This window comes from Stegodyphus dumicola, chromosome 1 (genome assembly GCF_044657685.1).
Source record: "Stegodyphus dumicola isolate Sdum_Otavi_A_Nest chromosome 1, ASM4465768v1".
NCBI lineage: Eukaryota > Metazoa > Arthropoda > Arachnida > Araneae > Eresidae > Stegodyphus > Stegodyphus dumicola.
Window position 1 is genome coordinate 24,976,059 of NC_140768.1, and position 19,095 is coordinate 24,995,153.

Below are 19,095 nucleotides of genomic sequence, written 5' to 3' on the forward strand. Positions count from 1 at the left end.
TATCCCGTATTTGAAGCATATGTGACTTGCACATTCACGGTGGCGCTACTAGCAGAACATCTCTTCTAGTAATAAAATTCGAATAGAAGTCATATTTTAGACGTGCAAGCATGTCTTTCAAATTTCTTTTTATCTAGTACAAATCCTTCTTGATGTTGGAATTTCATTTTCAATCAGTGTATATAGAATACAAATATACACATGGGTTAGGCGTCCGTGTATGTGCCCGCGTATTTTTAATATTTTATCTATTTACCTTTGTACATTAAGAAACGAAATGATTTTTATAAATTAAACTTTGTTATAAATATTGTGAATCATTTAAAGGAATTAGTCAATAAACTGCATTAATATTCAAATGACAAATCTTTACTTTCATTTTTCAAACAGCATCATAAGTTATAATTTCCAATTACATATGCATTGTATTTTCTCATACTAGTTACCTTATATTACATGTTTCCGAAAACGAAAGTGACGTCAAAGGAACCAAAGAAATAGTAATATAAAAATTACATCTAAGAAATAATAAAGTATTGCTATGTCCTTACTATGTCCTTGTTTTTCGTTTCTCTGTTTTCTTCCAGCTAAGAACAAATACCACTTAAAGCTAATATTATTCAAACGTCTACAAATATGCTGAAAAGAAAATATCTGAATTGGTGTGCTCTCATTTATTGTATTAATTCGTTTTTGAATATCCCTAGAGATTTAAAACACATCTATGATCGTAACAAAAGGAAATCTTTATAGCATAATTTTGAATTTGTATTATTTGCGTCCAATCCTTCATTCTTTTGCATTTTTCTACACTGTTTGATATATAAATTGGATCTCTCCATACTGTGAAATACGCAGCATATGATTGAATACGATGAGCGAATTGAATATCATAGAGACAAAAATTTAAGATGACACTTTCATGAAATTTAAGATTTATGGTTAAAAGAAAATGGTTAGGAAATTTTTATATGATGCATATTTATTGACTGCTTAAAGGATTTCAAAGAAATATTGTTTTCGTTTATTGAGAAATTGAGAATAAGTAGTAGACAGTTATTCAGTGATATTCCATGATGCGTCATAAATAAACTAATACAATTCATCACGTGCAGGTGAATGCACACTGAAGAAGCGTTCAGTACCTTTATGTCTTTGAGTACTGTGACATTAGAGCTATTCGTAATGATACAAATTTTACGGTATTTTCTCTTACGGGAAATCATTGAGGAATCGTAATTTAACCCGGAAGTCGCACCAAGAAATGTTACTAGAGTAAGCGCGTGGGGTATCACATACCCCAATATTTAAAATACAATAAAAATAATATTATTTAGTTTTAAAACTTTTTTTTTGTTCTTGTGTATTACAAATAAGTGAATAATAATTGGGTTTCAAAAAATTAATTTCCGAAATAATCTTAGAGTTAAAATTAAGATAAAAGAAAATAATAAACATCATGCCTCTAATTTTCATTGCAGCTCTAATACACCATGCTTATTTTATTTCTTCACACTTTGAACGAAATACATTTATGTTTTCTTGGCACAGAATGTTTTCACATTTTAAACATTACATTCACGTTCTTCTGTCCTTGGCGCGAGGGCAAAATATTTAACACATCTTTCGTACTTAGTTGTTTCGAATTTCATGTATTCGTTTTAATTCTTCATCTAAACTTCTGCTTTTGTTTTGCATGCAGTACGTCAATTTCTTGGAAAAGTATTAATCTCTGATCTTTGTTCAATACATTTTTTCATTTATTGTAATGTTAAGTCCTTCAAAAACAGACTTCTGTTTCTTGTTGGTGGATTAGCAGTTGAATGTAATATATTTCAAGCATTTATTACAGCAACATTCAGTGCAGGAAAGAAAATTACCATTGGCCACCTTCTTGTTATTCTTGCAATTTAATAATTGGCTGACATTTCATCCCCCATATCCACTACTCCTTTAGTCATATTATTAAAACGTATAATTCCTGACGTTTTATTTTCTCCAATAGTATCATCTATAGTATGATAGTTATATAATGTTGAAAGCATAAGAACAGTTTTTCCATTTTAGGAACATCAGGAATTAATGTTTTATCTTTTTCGAAACCAAAGCATTGTAGAAAATATTCTTAGTTTCATCTTCAGTTTCCGAAATGCAATCTTCATCGCTTTCAAATATTTCTAATAAATCTCACATGCGTTGCATCTCCAGTTCATAGGGACTCCTTCTTTTTACCATAATGCAGTTAGAAATTTTAAAGAATTTAATGTTAAGTACTTTAAAATCACTTGCGAGTAGAAATATTTACTGTTACACTCTAGAAATAAATTTCTGAACTAAATATTCAGTCAGAAAAAAACACTTACACGGACAGGCGCGTGGGGTGTGTCATACCCCAGTTCCAACAAAATACCGATAAATCTTTTTCTGAAACACACAGGCAAAGAAAAAGCGGTTCTGAAAGTCAACCACAACTAGAAACTCAGCTACTGAAAGCAGCACAGAATTTCAGTTTCACAAGTTAGGAATATTCCACTTTTATGTAGGGTTGGGGTATAATACACCACACGCGCCTTCCCGCGGATTAAAGTTATATTTGCTACGGTGATTGTAAAAATTATTAAATAATTTAAGGAGAAAACACTACAAATGCTTAATACTTAAATTGTATCCATTTACTTAGACAACATGCTATACACTTTTTTTAATAAAATTGCTTCCATTTTCATCTTCTTAAGAATGACTATAATGCATTCTTTTTTGGAGATTCTGTATATCTGTAATAAGGTTAGCTTCTAATTACCGTAAATCTGAACATTTCCCCTCGTAAATAAAATCTAATAATTCAAAAATTAGGAGTAAATTCCTTACATCGACAACAATCCTTTTAAAGTATGTAGAGACATTAGGTTAATTGGAAGCCAGAAAAGATGAAAAATATGCAACCTCCTTCGCCGGGAATTGAACTACGGACCTCTGGAATACCGGGCCAGGATGCTACCGTTACACCACGATGGCACGCTAGGGAAGTGGGAGAAATACCTTATATACTCCCCTCTTTAAACGGCGACTAGGGTTTTAGGGTACCTAGTCGCCAAATCCTGGGTGCGGAGAATCATTATCCACAACCCTTTTAGTTCGGGCACCACTTCTAGAGTCATTGGGATTTTTTGGAAGCAGACAAGAGGAAAATTAGCAACCGACTTCGCCGGGAATCGAACCACGGACAATCTGAAATACAGGCCCAGCGTGCTGAACCACTACACCACGGAGGCACGCAAGGGAAGTGGTAGAAATACCTTATAAGTACTTAAAATTACATTTTATTACAATGACGCATCGCAACTAAGAGGATTCACCAAAACTTAAACTTCACTTCTAGCGACCCGAGGAACGACCAAGTAACTAGCTCATACATTTGCAAATTAAATTACAAAAATGAAAAACCTTTTCTAATGTCGAAATGCATTTTAAATGTGCAAGAGAATAACATAATTCATTAAAATTCTGTTGTACATTTAAAATGCATTAATAACGCAATGCATTTTAAATGTACAACAGAATAACATAATTCATCAGAAATTAACATATCACAGCTGCAAGTGGTATTTGAATTATAGTAATTATCCGGGTCTAAGTTTTTGAAGCAGCGTTTACTAAGATTATCATGTCAGTTAACGTATAAAAAATAAAATTATAGTTGTGTAGAATAGATGGAAAAATCAGAAGTTCAGGACATATTCATTGTAAGAAATAACATATTAATTAACATAAGCTTTCATAGTAAAATTACATTTTATGCAACTAGAAGTTTTATTTTTGCGACTGTTTGGTAGTAAATTTTCTCACATAAAAATGTTTTTAATGTACAGTAAATCATTGCCGAACGCAGGAATTACGTCATTAATATATTGTAATTAATATATTGACAAAATCGTAATCAGTAAAATTAACGTTTAATGGGAAAAAATAATTAAGAAATTACGTATAATCTAAATAAAACTAAATATCATTGTAATTAAAAAGAAAAAAATCTGTTGTGGACAGCTTATGAGATCCTTGTACGGCCTGTTAAATTATGCACTCTTTTGCTGCATTTAACTTATTTCCTCGAATAGAATTTGATATATATTTCCCATTCAATTAATTCAGTTCTCCTTCAGCGGGAAGGGAAAATATACAGGGTGATTTTAAATTGCTTTTACAAGTTAAGAGGGGTGATAGTAGTTATCCAAATGACAATAATTACTATACAACATAGAGTCGCATTCCACTCTGAGAGGCAGAAAAGAGGAATATTATAATTTCAACCTGAACTTTAACAATATTGGGGAGCGAATGAACGAAGCAAAAGTTGCGCAATCAGTTTAGTGAATAACTCCTAGAGGTTGCACAAAACGGATAAAACCGAAAATTTGGCTTTCGAGAGTTAATTCGAGCTCATATTTTGATGCCTAACGCTCATATGCACATCTTTGGTTGACCAAAAATGCACCTCGCAAACAATTGCAACAAGTTAATTGTCTAAACTATTAAGGGGAAAATATCTACGTATTAGGGGAAAAACTTCTATCCTGTCCTCCTGGACTTACTATACTTCACTCATTCTACTTGAAGCGCACTTTTATGGGATGCGAAGTTCTGACAGGCGGAACACAGCATGAACTGTTCATGCTAATCACGGCATAGCGGAATACGGAGTTAGTTGATATCATATTTCAACGAAAATATCCATTTTGACCGTTATCGAATCCAATTTAACGATGTTTTTGCGTGACATCTGTACGTAAGGACAGAATAAAGGACTCTTTTCCTCCAAAAAAAATTATAAAACTGATTTGAAATGAATTATGAAGAGAATTTATCGTGACGTCTGTGCGTGCGTATGTAGGTATGTATGTATCTCACATAACTCAAAAACGATTAGTCTTTAAATTTTGTATATAGGACTGCTATAACATGTAGATGTGCACTTCCTATTTTGTTTGCAATCTGTCGCACAAGAAATATATAAATATATGTATATGTACATCCACTGTGTTACTTGGCTGTGTGAGCTCAGTTTTTTACTCTTATAACTTAATAAATTGTATATTTGTTGCTTTAAAATTATTGAATTATGTTGTTTTTATCTTCCAGTTATAGGTTTTATGCCTTAACTACATGCAATAAGGAAAGTTAATCTGCATGCAATAATTGTAGAATTGTGAACAATTTAAAAGTTGTTTTAGCACGGCTAAGCCTATTTTTTTACCATAGCAGCCATATGTTTTTACATTTGAAACTAAGCAGAATAGTGAATTAGGTTAGCTTCTGCACCTTCAGTGTCTTTATGCCGAATGAGACCAAAAGTAAACATTCATTCTTGTGAAATGAAAATTCTGCCTTCTTGCCTGCTGGCCGAATTCCTTTTTTTCGCGTAGAAACTCTAATTTTAATTGTAAAAGTGTTTTTAATTGTTTTGACTGTATTTGGTGATTTATATTTTTCTATACTTTTCGTTTTTTAATAACGCTATTTTGAGGTTATGTGTTGTTTTCCCTTCCGCGAAGTAAGAACTGAATTGATTGGATGAGAATTATATCTCTAATTAAATTTGAGGAAGTAAGTTTAAATGAAATGCAGAAAAAATGAGTATAATTTAAGATTTCGCAGAAGGAAATCATGTGGTGCACACTTCAGATTTTTTTTATCTCTTTCTTTTGATAAAAGTTATTTTTAAAAACAAAATTATTACAATAATTGAAAATTTGCTCATGTTTTATCTTTGCTCTTCGGCTTCTGCACTCACCTGTTTGTGCGTTAAAAACGGATTCCTGAAAACCTAATAGAAAAAAAAAAAAAAATCTGCCCATCGGTAAATGTCATATCAGTGATAAACTAGCTGTGCAGCAATATCATGAATAGTAATTATCTTAACAGGTACATAAAATTTTATCTTAAGAAAATCCTTCGTAACAAGCATTTCTTTTAGGTTTAATGTAACTGCAACTCGACTGCAGGTAATGTAAAAAAGTTCATTAAATGAATATGCATGCATCAAATGCTACTGGAATCATGAGAACCACGCGAACCGTCGAACCACGTAAAACGGGAAAAATTCATCACGTCTCTTTTATAAATTACATCCAAAGGAAACACAGTTATCAGGGAAAAAATACATTTACAAGTAAGCTATTTTTTCTTCTGGAGGAGTTAATTAAACACGCTCTTCATGATGTTACACCTGTCCGAGCAGAAGTTAATGTGATAAAGCATCAATTTAGGATTACTCAGTCACTCAACAAATTATTAGTCATAATTATGATTAATAATTTCTGCCATCTAATTAGATGGTGAAAACTATCATTCTGTCATCATTATTTTTCCTTCATCGCATATTCAGCCTTAAGCATTTATACTTTATTTGAAAGGCAATTAGCCCGTTTGTTACTCATTTAGTGGCACAATTCCAGCAGCAGTTTTTATAAGTTTGCTAAAATGACTCTTGTTGCAGTTTGATTAATTGGAAAGGATAAAAATGCATCCAAATCTGTATTCTGAAGATACTGCATTTTGCAAAATAACCTAACAGTCATTTAAAACAATTAATATTAATTAATTGCACATTTATTTATGTGACATCAATGAAAAAACTTATTTCAAATGCAGTTTCTGTGTTAAAATTTATTTATTAATAAAACACTTATTTTCCTCAAGGACATATTATTATACAGAGAAAATTTCTGAAAATAACCGAGAAAACTTGTTAAATCAAATATGCCTTAAGTAATATATTTTATTCATCATATAAATAATACTTTTTGAAAAAATCTTGCCCTCTTGCCAATTTACAATCTTGCCAGTTTCATTTAAACAATTATTTCCAATATTATAGTTGCATATTGGGAAATTTCGGATGCATTATTTTACTTCTATGACACTGGATACTTAAAAAGATTTGAAACACCAACGTAGCATTTTTATTTTCTATATGCATCTATATATTATTTACTGCTTTTATAAGAAAACTGCTTTCGCAATTCCTGATCCTATGTCTTAAAATTTTGCAAACAGTAAAAATAAAACCACATGACGTCCTTGCATGGATTATTAAGTTTAACAGATTTTTCCGGCATTTTATTTAAATTTAATTTCTCGAATTTCATTAGAGATATACAAGAGTAGCATAAATGATTCATTAATTTTGAAAAGGCTATATTTTCAAAAATATCGCGTTTACACATATGAAAAATCTAGGACAAAAAGACACTATTTATTTTTCACTATTTCAACAAGTGTCCGGAATAAGTAGAAAGTTGCTTCATCGTTGAATATCGGCTTGGTGGCAAAATCTTCGTCCTCTAATGCTTCCTGCATGTTGACCCAAAAATGTAGTCGACAGGCGGCATTCTCGGTCTCTTACTGTGGCAGGAGCTACATATGGTACACTTTGCAATGCAACCGTTGACACAAAATCTTCCACAGCATCTGGTCAATTAACCCGGAAGTCGCACCAAGAAAATTTACTAGAGTGGACGCGTGGGGTATCACATACCCCAATATTTAAAATACAATAAAAAAGTATTTAGTTTTAAAACTGTTTTTTTTTTTTTTTTTTTTTTTTTTTTGTTCTCGTGTATTATAAATAAGTGAATAATAATTGGGTTTCAAAAAATTAATTTCCGAAATAATCTTAGAGTTAAAACTAAGATAAATGAAAATAATAAAAAGTAAACATCATGCCTCTAAGTTTCATTGCATCTCTAATACACCATGCTTATTTTATTTCTTTACACTTTGAACGAAATACATTCATGTGTTCTTGGCAAAGAATGTTTTCACATTTTAAACATCGCATTCACGTTCTTCTGTCCTTTGCGCCAGGGCAAAAAATTTAACACATATTTCATACTTAGTTGTTTCGAATTTCATGTATTCGTTTTAATTCTTCATCGAAACTTCTGCTTTTGTTTTGCATGCAGTACATAATTTTCTTGGAAAAGTATTAATCTCTGATCTTTGTTCAATACGTCTTTTCATTTATTGTAATGTTAAGTCCTTCAAAAACAGACTTCTGTTTCTCGTTGGTGGATTAGCAGTTGAATGTAATATAATTCAAGCATTTATTACAGCAACATTCAGTGCAGGAAAGAAAATTACCATTGGCCACCTTCTTGTTATTCTGGAAATTGAATAATTGGCTGACATTTCATCCCCCATATCCACTACTCCTTTAGTCATGTTATTAAAACATATAATTCCTGACGTTTTATTATCTCTAATAGTATCATCTATAGTATGATCGTTATATAATGTTGAAAGCATATGAAAAGTTTTTCCTTTTTTAGGGACATCAGGAATTAATGTTTTATCTTTTTCGAAACCAAAACATTGTAGAAAATATTCTTAGTTTCATCTTCAGATTCCGAAATGCAATCTTCATCGCTTTCAAATATTTCTAATAAATCTCACATGCGTTGCATCTCCAGTTCATAGGGACTCATTCTTTTTACCATAATGCAGTTAGAAATTTTTAAGAATTTAATGTCAAGTACTTTAAAATCACTTGCGAGTAGAAATATTTACTGTTACACTCTAGAAATAAATTTCTGAACTAAATATTCAGTCAGAAAAAACACTTACACGGACAGGCCCGTGGGGTTTGTCATACCCCAGTTCCAACAAAATACCGATAAATCTTTTTCTGAAACACGCAGGCAAAGAAAAAGCGGTTCTGAAAGTCAACCACAACTAGAAACTCAGCTACTGAAAGCAGCACAGAATTTCAGTTTCACAAGTTAGGAATATTCCACTTTTATGTAGGGTTGGGGTATGACGCGCCTTCCCGCGGGTTAAGAAGAGGAACATCTGGGTAACAATGCTACAAAATGTATGGAATGAGTTTGATTTTCGGCTGGACATGTGGCGTATCACTAGTGAGGCACATTCTGGTATCTGTAGAGGGTGTATAAACTTGGTGAGTTTGTCGTTCTTTTCACATACCTTTCATGTGTGTACTTTAAATACATTTGAAAATGTAGCCTTTCGAAAAGGAAAGAATCATTTATGCTAGCCTGTATTTATCATTGAAATAAATCAGTTCTCACTTCGTGGCAAAGCACAAATATATATTGTTGCGGTTTTTTTTTTCTTTCTTTATTCACGTTCGTACGGGGTTCGTGCGGATTTGATGTCAATAACGACGACCACTTGATAAAGTTTCGAAACACACTTTATTGGCCAGTATTATTCAAGACAGCTCCAAAATCACGTTTACAGTCATCGAAAAACCACTACAAACACTCTGAAACAGTCAGCGACATAGCCTTCAGACTATAAGGCTATAACGGTGAAGACAGCTTTACTGCAAAGCACCAGAGTACAGCTTCTGACTCTGCTCACTCGTTCTTGGAATACCGCATACTCTAGAGAATCTCCACGGAACAAGTGCCAATGCACTCGACGATACACTAGAGTACAGCTCTCAAATCCTCGGTTCAGTCATTCCCGGAGCTCAACACATCCTAAGATCAAACTCGATGATGCACTAACTCGCGATACACTAAGTGACTCTTTCGGTGCACTCTACGACCAACTTGGCACTAGGCACTCACTGAATTACTATGAACACACTAGACGAGACACTAACTCTCCGCGTACCAGCAGGGTTTATATAGCTTTTGGCTTGTGTTCGAGAACATTCTGTGCTAAACCAGCAGGTATTTGTTCCAGAAGGTTCTCCATCCGTCTATGGCATATTACCAATTTTTTCGCCAGATGTCTCCAAATGGGCGATTCTCGCCAAATGTGGCAACCCTACCTTCCCGTTGACATTTTATGGCAACCCTAAACCTGCTTTGCGGGGAAGCTATTTTACCGCGGTTGTACATTTCATAACAATATAAACTCAAAATATATTCATTAAAAATTGTAAAATACAGCAAAAATGTTTTTAAAAAAACACAAAATACAGTTTAATAAAATAGTTTTCGCAATCGAAATTAGAGTGTCTACGCAAAAACAAGCAATTCGGTCAGCGGCCAAAAGGCATGTTTTTCGGTGGGCAAAACTGAAAATTTACTTTGGTTCCACCCGGCAAAAAGACACTGAATGGGCAGCAACTGAGTTAATTCACTGTTCTATTACTTTTCAAATGTAAACAAATGGCATTTCGTTAGGCTTAACTGGCCACTTAAACTTTCAAATTGTTTATAATTCTACAACTTTTGCATGCAGATTAACTAAAGGCATCAAACCCTTAACCGGAACATAAAATCCGCATAATTCAATCACTTGTAAAGTAAACAAAATGCACAAATTGCTAACATATAAGTATAAAAAAATTAAGCTCACCGAACGAGGTAACAGAGTTTTTATACATTAGTTCAACCAATTGCAACGAAAAAGGGAGATACACAGCTATATGTTACCGCAGTCCCATATAAAATTTCAAAATTTCTACGGCTAATCGTTCTTAAGATATGCCAGATACATACATACGTACGTATGTAAGTACGCACAGACGTCGTGAAAAATCTCTTTTGGATCCATTTTAAATCGAATTTACAATCCTTTTTGGCGAAAACAGTCCTTTATTCTGTCCGTAAGTACAAATGCCAAGCACAATCATCGTTCATATTGTTTCGAGAGCGGACGAATTGATCATTTCCGTTGACATAAGATACATTAGTACACGATAGTTGACATAGTTGACATAAGATACATAAGATACACGAAATTTTCCATGTTTGCAATTTTTCCTTTATTTCGTATAAGGAAGTAAAAAGAGAAAGACAAGATTATTTTAAATAAAATAATAGAATTAATTTAAATCCTAAGCAAAACATTGCATGACAATCATTTGAAAAATACCTATTTTCAATAGCATACTAGATTTTAGATAAGGTCAATTTTCTGAAATAGAAAGGGAGTAAATGACATGCCAAGTATTTGGAAAATTTTATTAGTTTCCATTTTAAATTGACAATATTATTTGAAGCTCAGTTTCATTTTATCGCAAGCATTTTAAATGATTATATACTACCGTATTCTTTAGCTCTTCAATTTGTTTCCTTGCGTGTAATTACATACATGATATTTTGCAACAGGTAACGGCTCAGAACTTTTGTATCAAAGGAAATGGTACATTTGCGAAACTTCGGAAGGGAATCTAACATTTGTTACTTGCGCTATAGGTGAGGAAATCACGAAACTCTTCATACTTCAGCCGCCAAGAGCTCTTACTCTTGAGGTACTTAAGCCTCTCAGCAACTAGTAGATCTTCAAAGCGATATGAATAGAGACAAATCAGACAGAATTATGCATTTTATGGTACCCGACAGTCATCGCAGAAATTAAAGTATCTAAGTAATTATCTACGAACTTGTGTTAATTATTGCAAGTCTATTATTAGACACGTTACTACTTTTGTCATCAATTATATATTAAATATAAATGATTATTTAAATTTAGTTCATAAAATGGTAATCTAAATTATGCAAATTACTTCACAGACATCTCTTCAAAATATAAATGTCACAAAGTCAATAAATATACTAAAGAATATACTAAATTATTAGATATAGAATAAGATATAGAATATACTAAATTATTTGCATTTGAATGCATACAGTTTAATTGTAAAAGGTTTATTCGACACATTTAAATCAATTCATCTTAACATATTTTGAAATGAAATTTTAATAGCATGTCTTTAACTAAAACCTACTTTTATACAACTCTATGAGAGTGATTGTAGAGACAAACGGTTGAATAACTTAGACGTTTCTATCTCTTTGGGACCCACCAGCGGCGAAGCAGTTAAGTCGCATGGATATTTTCGTGGTTTTCCCATACGCAGTGTGTTTAACTCCTTCGCGCCGACTGTCACATATACGTGCCAGCAACGAACACACTTATCTACCGGGAGACACGCAGGCGTGCCAGAGGATTGTTGCATTCTCTACCGACTGTCACGTATTTGTGCCAGTACCTTGGAACGTTTTTCAAACTATAATTTCTGCCACAAGATGGCACTGTAGGTCCATATGGTTTCAGATACATGTGCATTAGACCTTCTACTCGAAATGAGAGAAGCATGACTGACATACACGTGTTTTTGATTATATAAACAATCGGGGAACTAAATGTTTCCGAATGGCGTGATTTATGACGTCTCTTTAAATCGCACTTTATTCGCACGTGGTAGTTGTTTATTGTAAGTAGAAGTTTTATATGCGCTAAAGCGTTGAGTATTTCCGTTTACAGTTCAGTTTTTAGAAAATAATTAGATCTTATTAGAAGTGAATTCTTTCTGTTTTTACCGTTTCAATGTCGAAGCGTCGAAAATGTTTACAGAGCATGAAATAGCAGAAATGATACAAAATATTTCAGGTATTGATTCTGAAATTCTGATATTGATTCTGAAAGATTAACTGAAAGACATTTTGCAAAACTTTGTTCAGAAGAGACTGATAAGAAAATGAGACGACGATGCTTCGTTTGTTCACAATCCCGGAAAAATCCTCCAAAACGGCAAATGAGTTATTACGAGTTCAAGGAATGTAACGTAGGACTGCGTGTAGATCCCTGTTTTAAAATTTTTCATACGAAAAGAGAACTTAAAGTAATATATTTAGTTTTCAGATTATAATGTTAAAAGTCATAAAATGGTGAGTAATTAAAATAAAATGTGTAAAATATGCATTTATACAAGAAATAAGGTAATTAAAGTATATATATATATAAATATCTATAAAGCATAAGCCGTTTAAATACTCTATAGAGCATTATTAAACAATGCGTTGATACTTCGGAAATTTCATGGATTTAGGCTTAGTAGCAAAAAAGCCCCCGGCCCTGGAGAGACGCTCGCGGAAGACACTCCGGCCTCCGCGATAAGCACGCGTTTTCGCTACCCGGCTCGAAGGGGTTAAGAGCCAGTTTCCCTTAGAAAATCCTCCAAAAAGTTGTGCCTCCCTTTAGGCAGATAGCACTCGTATGCCTTGCCATAACTAAACGAACAAAAGCAAACTTTCCATTTCCGACACTTAGTGTTATTAATTATAATTTAGTGATTCATAACCTATTTTGTCCATGCACTTCTTTCATAAGAAAGGGATAGCAATGGTTTTCAAACCATTGCTAGATGATCGTTATCCCCCACCCTCCTTTCAAGAGCTCGAAAAATACAAATATACATTTATTTAGGTTATAAGGCATTTCTCCGGCCTCCTTAGCATGCCTTCTAGTTGTAGTGGTCAGCACGCTCGACGCCTATTTGAGAGGTCCGTGGTTAGAGTCTCGGCGACGGTATTGCTCATTTTTCATCTCCCTTGCTTCAAAAATACATAATGTCTCTACAGTGGCGCCCGAACTAAAACTAATGGTGGATCATGATTCTCCGCCACCAGGATTTGGGGACTGGATTCCTTAATCCCCAGTCGCCTTTTAAAAGGGGGATTTTTATCGGATATAAGATATTTTTATCGCCTTCCTAGTATACCTTCGTGGTGTAGTGGTCAGCACGCTCGACGCGTATCTGAGCGGTCCGTGATTCGAGTCCAGGCGAGGACATTTCTCATTTTTCATCTCTCCTGCTTCAAAAATACCTAATGTCTCTACAACATAAACCTTGTCTCTACAACCTAAAACTTGTCTCTACAACCTAAACCTTGTATAGACATTAGGTAACCACTTTTAAACCACTTTTATAAACTAAACAGCAAAAGTATAGATGATGTTTACGGATACCAAAACTTGATTTAAGTACTTTTAAAAAATACTTTTAAACTAAAAGTAAATACATAACAGCGAAGTAAAATACTGATCGAATCCCCCCCCATAAAACTCTAAAATTCCCCTCGTTTGAAAACCCTTGCTTTATAGTAGAGTATGCAGTATTAGAATTTGTTTTATTTCTCTCTCCCCGTCTAGGATTAGATTTAATAAAAGAATCCATTTTATTTATATTAAAGAAGAAAAAACGCTTCAGAGGAAATACGTAAGACAATGTGCAATATATAACATTGTCATCTTATTTAATGACGAAAATATGCATAAATAAGCAATTAAATTATATATATATATATATGTGTGCAGTATGTTTGTAACACATCATAGAACATAAGATATTATTTTCTGCTTTAAATTGGAATGCATTACTGTAAAACTTTAAATACTGGAATGTATTACTGGTGTATTATTGGCACATTCTTGCATGCAAGTATCTCGTCTAACATAAGACATGTTTGTTATATAAAGCTGAACTTTATTACTTTCGATTGGGCCACCACCGTGCGAGCGGTTAAAGCCGCTAGCCACTGGTATTTCGGACCGGCGTTGGGGTCCTGGTGAAAAGGCTGGCAGCATGGGTCATTTTCGTGTTTTTCTCCATGTTTAACACGGGTGAGAGCCAATTTTCCTTAGAAAGTCCTCCACGGGGTACCTATCCCTTTCCGTGCTGTGCCTAATGGCGAAGCAAGTAATGTTTTAAAAAATAATTATTGCATTGTATTTTTTCCAACATGTATAGTTCTTACAATAAAACTTCAACTGAGTATAAAGATGAAAACAAGCTACAAATGGGGAGTCATGTTCATCAGACTTTACCAAACATTTTGGCAGGTATTTGGGATCTGTAGTGACCCTCAGTGACCATCTAGGTCACTTTCACAAGGTATTTGGGATCTGTAGTTACCTTCAGTGACCATCAAGGTCACAAGGTGACTTTCACTTTGAATGTCATTTGATGTCAACATTTAACATAAAGTTTCAAGATAGATTAGATACTTACTCATGTATTGAAAGTAATACTTTTTTAAGAAAAACCTATCATTGTGTTTTAAATATGTTGATCAATGGTGATGTTCAAGTTGAGGGTTACATGGGGTCAACCCGTAGATCACAGGTCTGAAGCACTGAAAATTAATTACATATAAAATAAATCGTACCACAGGCTACTGGACTTCAGTACATGCAATGGCTGTTAAGACTATATATAAGCAACACGTTAAGGTTATATACACCGCTCGAAACAGTTAGGAGATATTATGCGTTTGGATATAAACATTGTGCGTATGAGGAAATGTTTTAGTGACTGATATATGATGTATAGGTTTTGGAAGACATGAGAAAAGAAAAAGAAGCAACTATCAGGGAATAATTAAATTTTATTGAAGATATTTGTAGTTAAACAAAAGGTGAAGAAGAGGGCTTTCAAACTGCTGAATTGTTTTTGGGAGTGATAGGCGACTAACAACTCATCTCCTTAGAGCGTCCCAAACATATTCTATTGAGTTCATATCAGGGGAACATGCCAGCCAATCCATTCGAAGGATACCTCAGTCGAAAAAAAAATGTCATCTAGCTGAGCACGATGTGGCTTGGCGTTATCCTCCAAGAGAATGAATTCATCTTCGATTGCTACAGCGTAAAGAACCACTAAACATCTCAAAATCTCATCCCTATATCGCTGAGTCGTTAGTCTTCTATTAGATACCAATTCTATTTAGATACCAATAACAGATACCATAACTTCTATTTAGATACCAATAACAGCCCAGAACATCACACCGTCTCTCCCCAAATCGGACACTCTCAGGCACAAATGTAGGAATATTCCTTGTACCAAGTGCTCTCCTAATGAGAATCTGCCTATTGCCAGGTTGTATACTAAAGCGGAACTCGTCCGTGAAAGCACATTGCTGCACTTATCCCGTCACCATCTGAGATGCTCCCGTCCCCACCTTAAGTTGGGAGAACGATGGTCCTATTTCAACGAATCACAAGGCCATCTGCGAAACACAAGGTAATCTGCCATCTGCGAGCACAGAATCCCACATGGTGGATTCGATTTTGACCAGTTTGAGTCGAAACACGGGTACCAGTATCCCTCTGAAGGTTCTGAGCAAGAAAGTGGCATTCAAAGTAAGGTTTCTTCTAGCCGTTAGTATTTCATTCCAATCCTCATTGTGTATGGTTGCAGGGATACAAACTTGCTCCAATCTTCGGCCAACATTCCCAGTTTCCAGAACTGATTCCCTTGCTTGGAATTGGCATTTAGAGGAATTTTTAATGCTTCCGCTACAACGAATTGCGTTTGAACACCTCTAACGGACCGATGCCCTCCAGGCTACAGATTTAGATAAATCAGCTTGCTGATACGTGGTATTCACAGTTACAAAACATTCAAAGAGTGCCATTTTTTAATTTCCTTCTACAGAAGGAATTGATGTAGGTCCATTTACAGTCCTTATCTAAAAAGAGTAGTTTTTGATGTTACAGACAAAATCTGCATATTTAAAACTTTGTCAGTGTTATAAATTTCCTTTTAAAACTCTTCAATAACAAAATCTCTCTCCCTATATATATACATATATTGCTCAAAAGGTTATGCTCGAAACGTCATGTATTGCTAAAGAGAACTTAACGTGATTCAGTTCTATTGGAGTTTCAAGTTTTAATGTTTCAGATTGTTATTCCTTGAGAATTCAGTCTGGAGCATAAAATTGTGAATAATCTAAAATGTACTAATTTTTATATCATTAACATGTGCATTTTAAATACTGTTGTTTGTTTTATTTCAAATATGGTATGGGATCATCTTAACGTATACAGTTCGTAGGATACAATTCAAGTACACAAGTTGAGTAATTTTGCTCCTAACTGAAACTGCGAGATAAAGTATTCGCATATACTAGGTGGATGAAAGGTGGATCTGTAGCATTCACTACAAGCATGACAAATCAGTAAGCAATGCAAAACATCTTCTAGTTTTCATTGTTCTGGCCCGGAATTCCTACTGCTCCGTTTTTATCCAAATAATTCAATGTTTTGCTGTTGCTATCAAAATCTATGCAAAAATTAAAGCTTTATTTACCGATATGGAAACTAATGAATATTATAAATAAAATGAATATATAAGGTATTTCTCCCGCCTTCTTAGCATGGCTTCGTTGTGTAATGGTCAGCACACTAGAAGCGTATTCCAGAGGTTCGAGTCTGCTCGTTTCTCATGTCTCCTGCTGCAAGAAACTTCTAATGACTCTACAGTGGCGCTCGAACTAAAAAAGAGTGGTTGAATGATGATTCTCCACCACCAGGATTTGGCGATTGGGTCCCCTACTCTCCAGTCACCCTTTGAAAGGAGGTGTATATAAAGTATTTCCCCTGCCGTCTTAGCATGCTTTCTTGGTGCAGTGGTCAGAAGACTCGACGCGAATTCATCCCAGCGAGGCCATTGCTCACTTTTTATGTCGTCTGCTTGAAAAAAAACTCTAACTACTCTACAAATAAAAATAGGAGTAAATTGAAAAATAATAGAAAACTACTAAAATACCTCTATCTGTTCTATCCTGAAATAGTTCTAAATAGGTAAAATAGAGAACAATATAGTCAGGCTTTATTCTGGAATCAGCTCTTTTCGTTTGCGTTACAACAATCCGTCAGACCCTGTTAATCCCCGTACCGTTTATAACGGTATTTTGTTATTCAAAAGAGAAAACGGTACTTTACAGTAATTTATTAAAAAATATTTAATATGGAGCCTTTATAAATTTTGCATATTTGCGTTGCAGAAACAGCATATTTGTTATGGTATTACATTATAAGAAAACTGATAAATCACAATCGAATTAATTTTACAAAGACTTATGCTCAAAGACTTATAATTTATTTAACTATTTTCTTTTCAACGTCTGAAAATTTCGACTATTAATTCCTTTAGACTCGCTTTTCTGAGCATATTATTGGACGATTGCAAATATAGTTGTACTACGGAAAGATATATCGATGCTGAGAGACAAAAAACATACAAACCTGTAGGCGTAGATATATGAGAATATACCTCTAGACAAAGACAAATGATGCGTTGCCTCTTTATAGACAGAAACAGACAAATTTAGTTATGGTTATTTGCTTTCGCGCTGGCATCACTGAGAGCACATAACGATGATTTATCACAGCGTGAAGCAATGTGGATTATTTAGGAAAGAAAGATATTCAATAGCAATCAGATGTTTATCCGTTATATATAGCAAAAATATAAGATTTACAATGCAAATATTAAAGCAAAATTCTTTATTTTTATAAAACACCTTTTATAATGTGTTCATGTAGTTTTCAGTAAGCATCCTGGTCAAATAAAACGCATATAGAATCCTATATAAAAAGTCGTCTGTCAGCCGAGGTCTGTATTAACCAAGCCGGTTGCCAGTGTAATGTAATCATCTGGAAAATGAAATACACTGGAATGGTTGCAATAAAAATCAGTAATAATAGTGAAGTGTTATTTGATGGCTTCCCTATGTGCATTATCCCAAAAGGCGTTGTTGAAAAACGAAGATTCATTTGTGCTATAAATCCAGAACACAATAACATTATAATATTGAGAGTTACGGGAAGGAGGGCAACGGAATAGAGACAGATAACGGAAAAACAACTGTTTCTTTTTTGTTTGTCTAATTTCTTTTATACATCATTTTAGATTTATTATAGTAATTGAACAGAACGTGTGGAACTGATTAGATAGTTCTTCAGATGATATACGTTTTTGCGCATTATGAGTTGTAAAATGAATGATATGTAACGCTGTTAAGTGAACCTAGCGTCAGAGTGTCGCTATAAATATAGCGATTCTGTTGTGTTTATACGCTATCGGAGGAGTAGATTTAATTAAATTTAATAAGTTTAAATGAAGTACAAGAAAAAGTGCATATAATTTAATATTCCGTGCAAGAAAGTAATGTGGTGTACACATCAAATTTTGTTTTTTTACAAAATGAAATGATAACAATTTTTCTTTTACTGTAAAAATTATAAATCATGAACTGTAATAAACATAAATTATAATTCATAGTTCTATACAATTTTTTTAATCCAGATATTCATAGAATTAAATAATTCATTACTATATTTTGAAACATAAATCTTTAGAGTATGAAAGATGAAATTTCTGCTTTACAATTTATACAAATATTTTATTTAGTAATTATCCTTATTCAAGTCCCACATGTATATTTATTGCATCTTGAGCAAATATTTACAGTTTTTGTTTTTCTTATATATGTTAATATGACATTGTTTACGTTTATTTGTAGAGGGAACATCTTCCAAGCT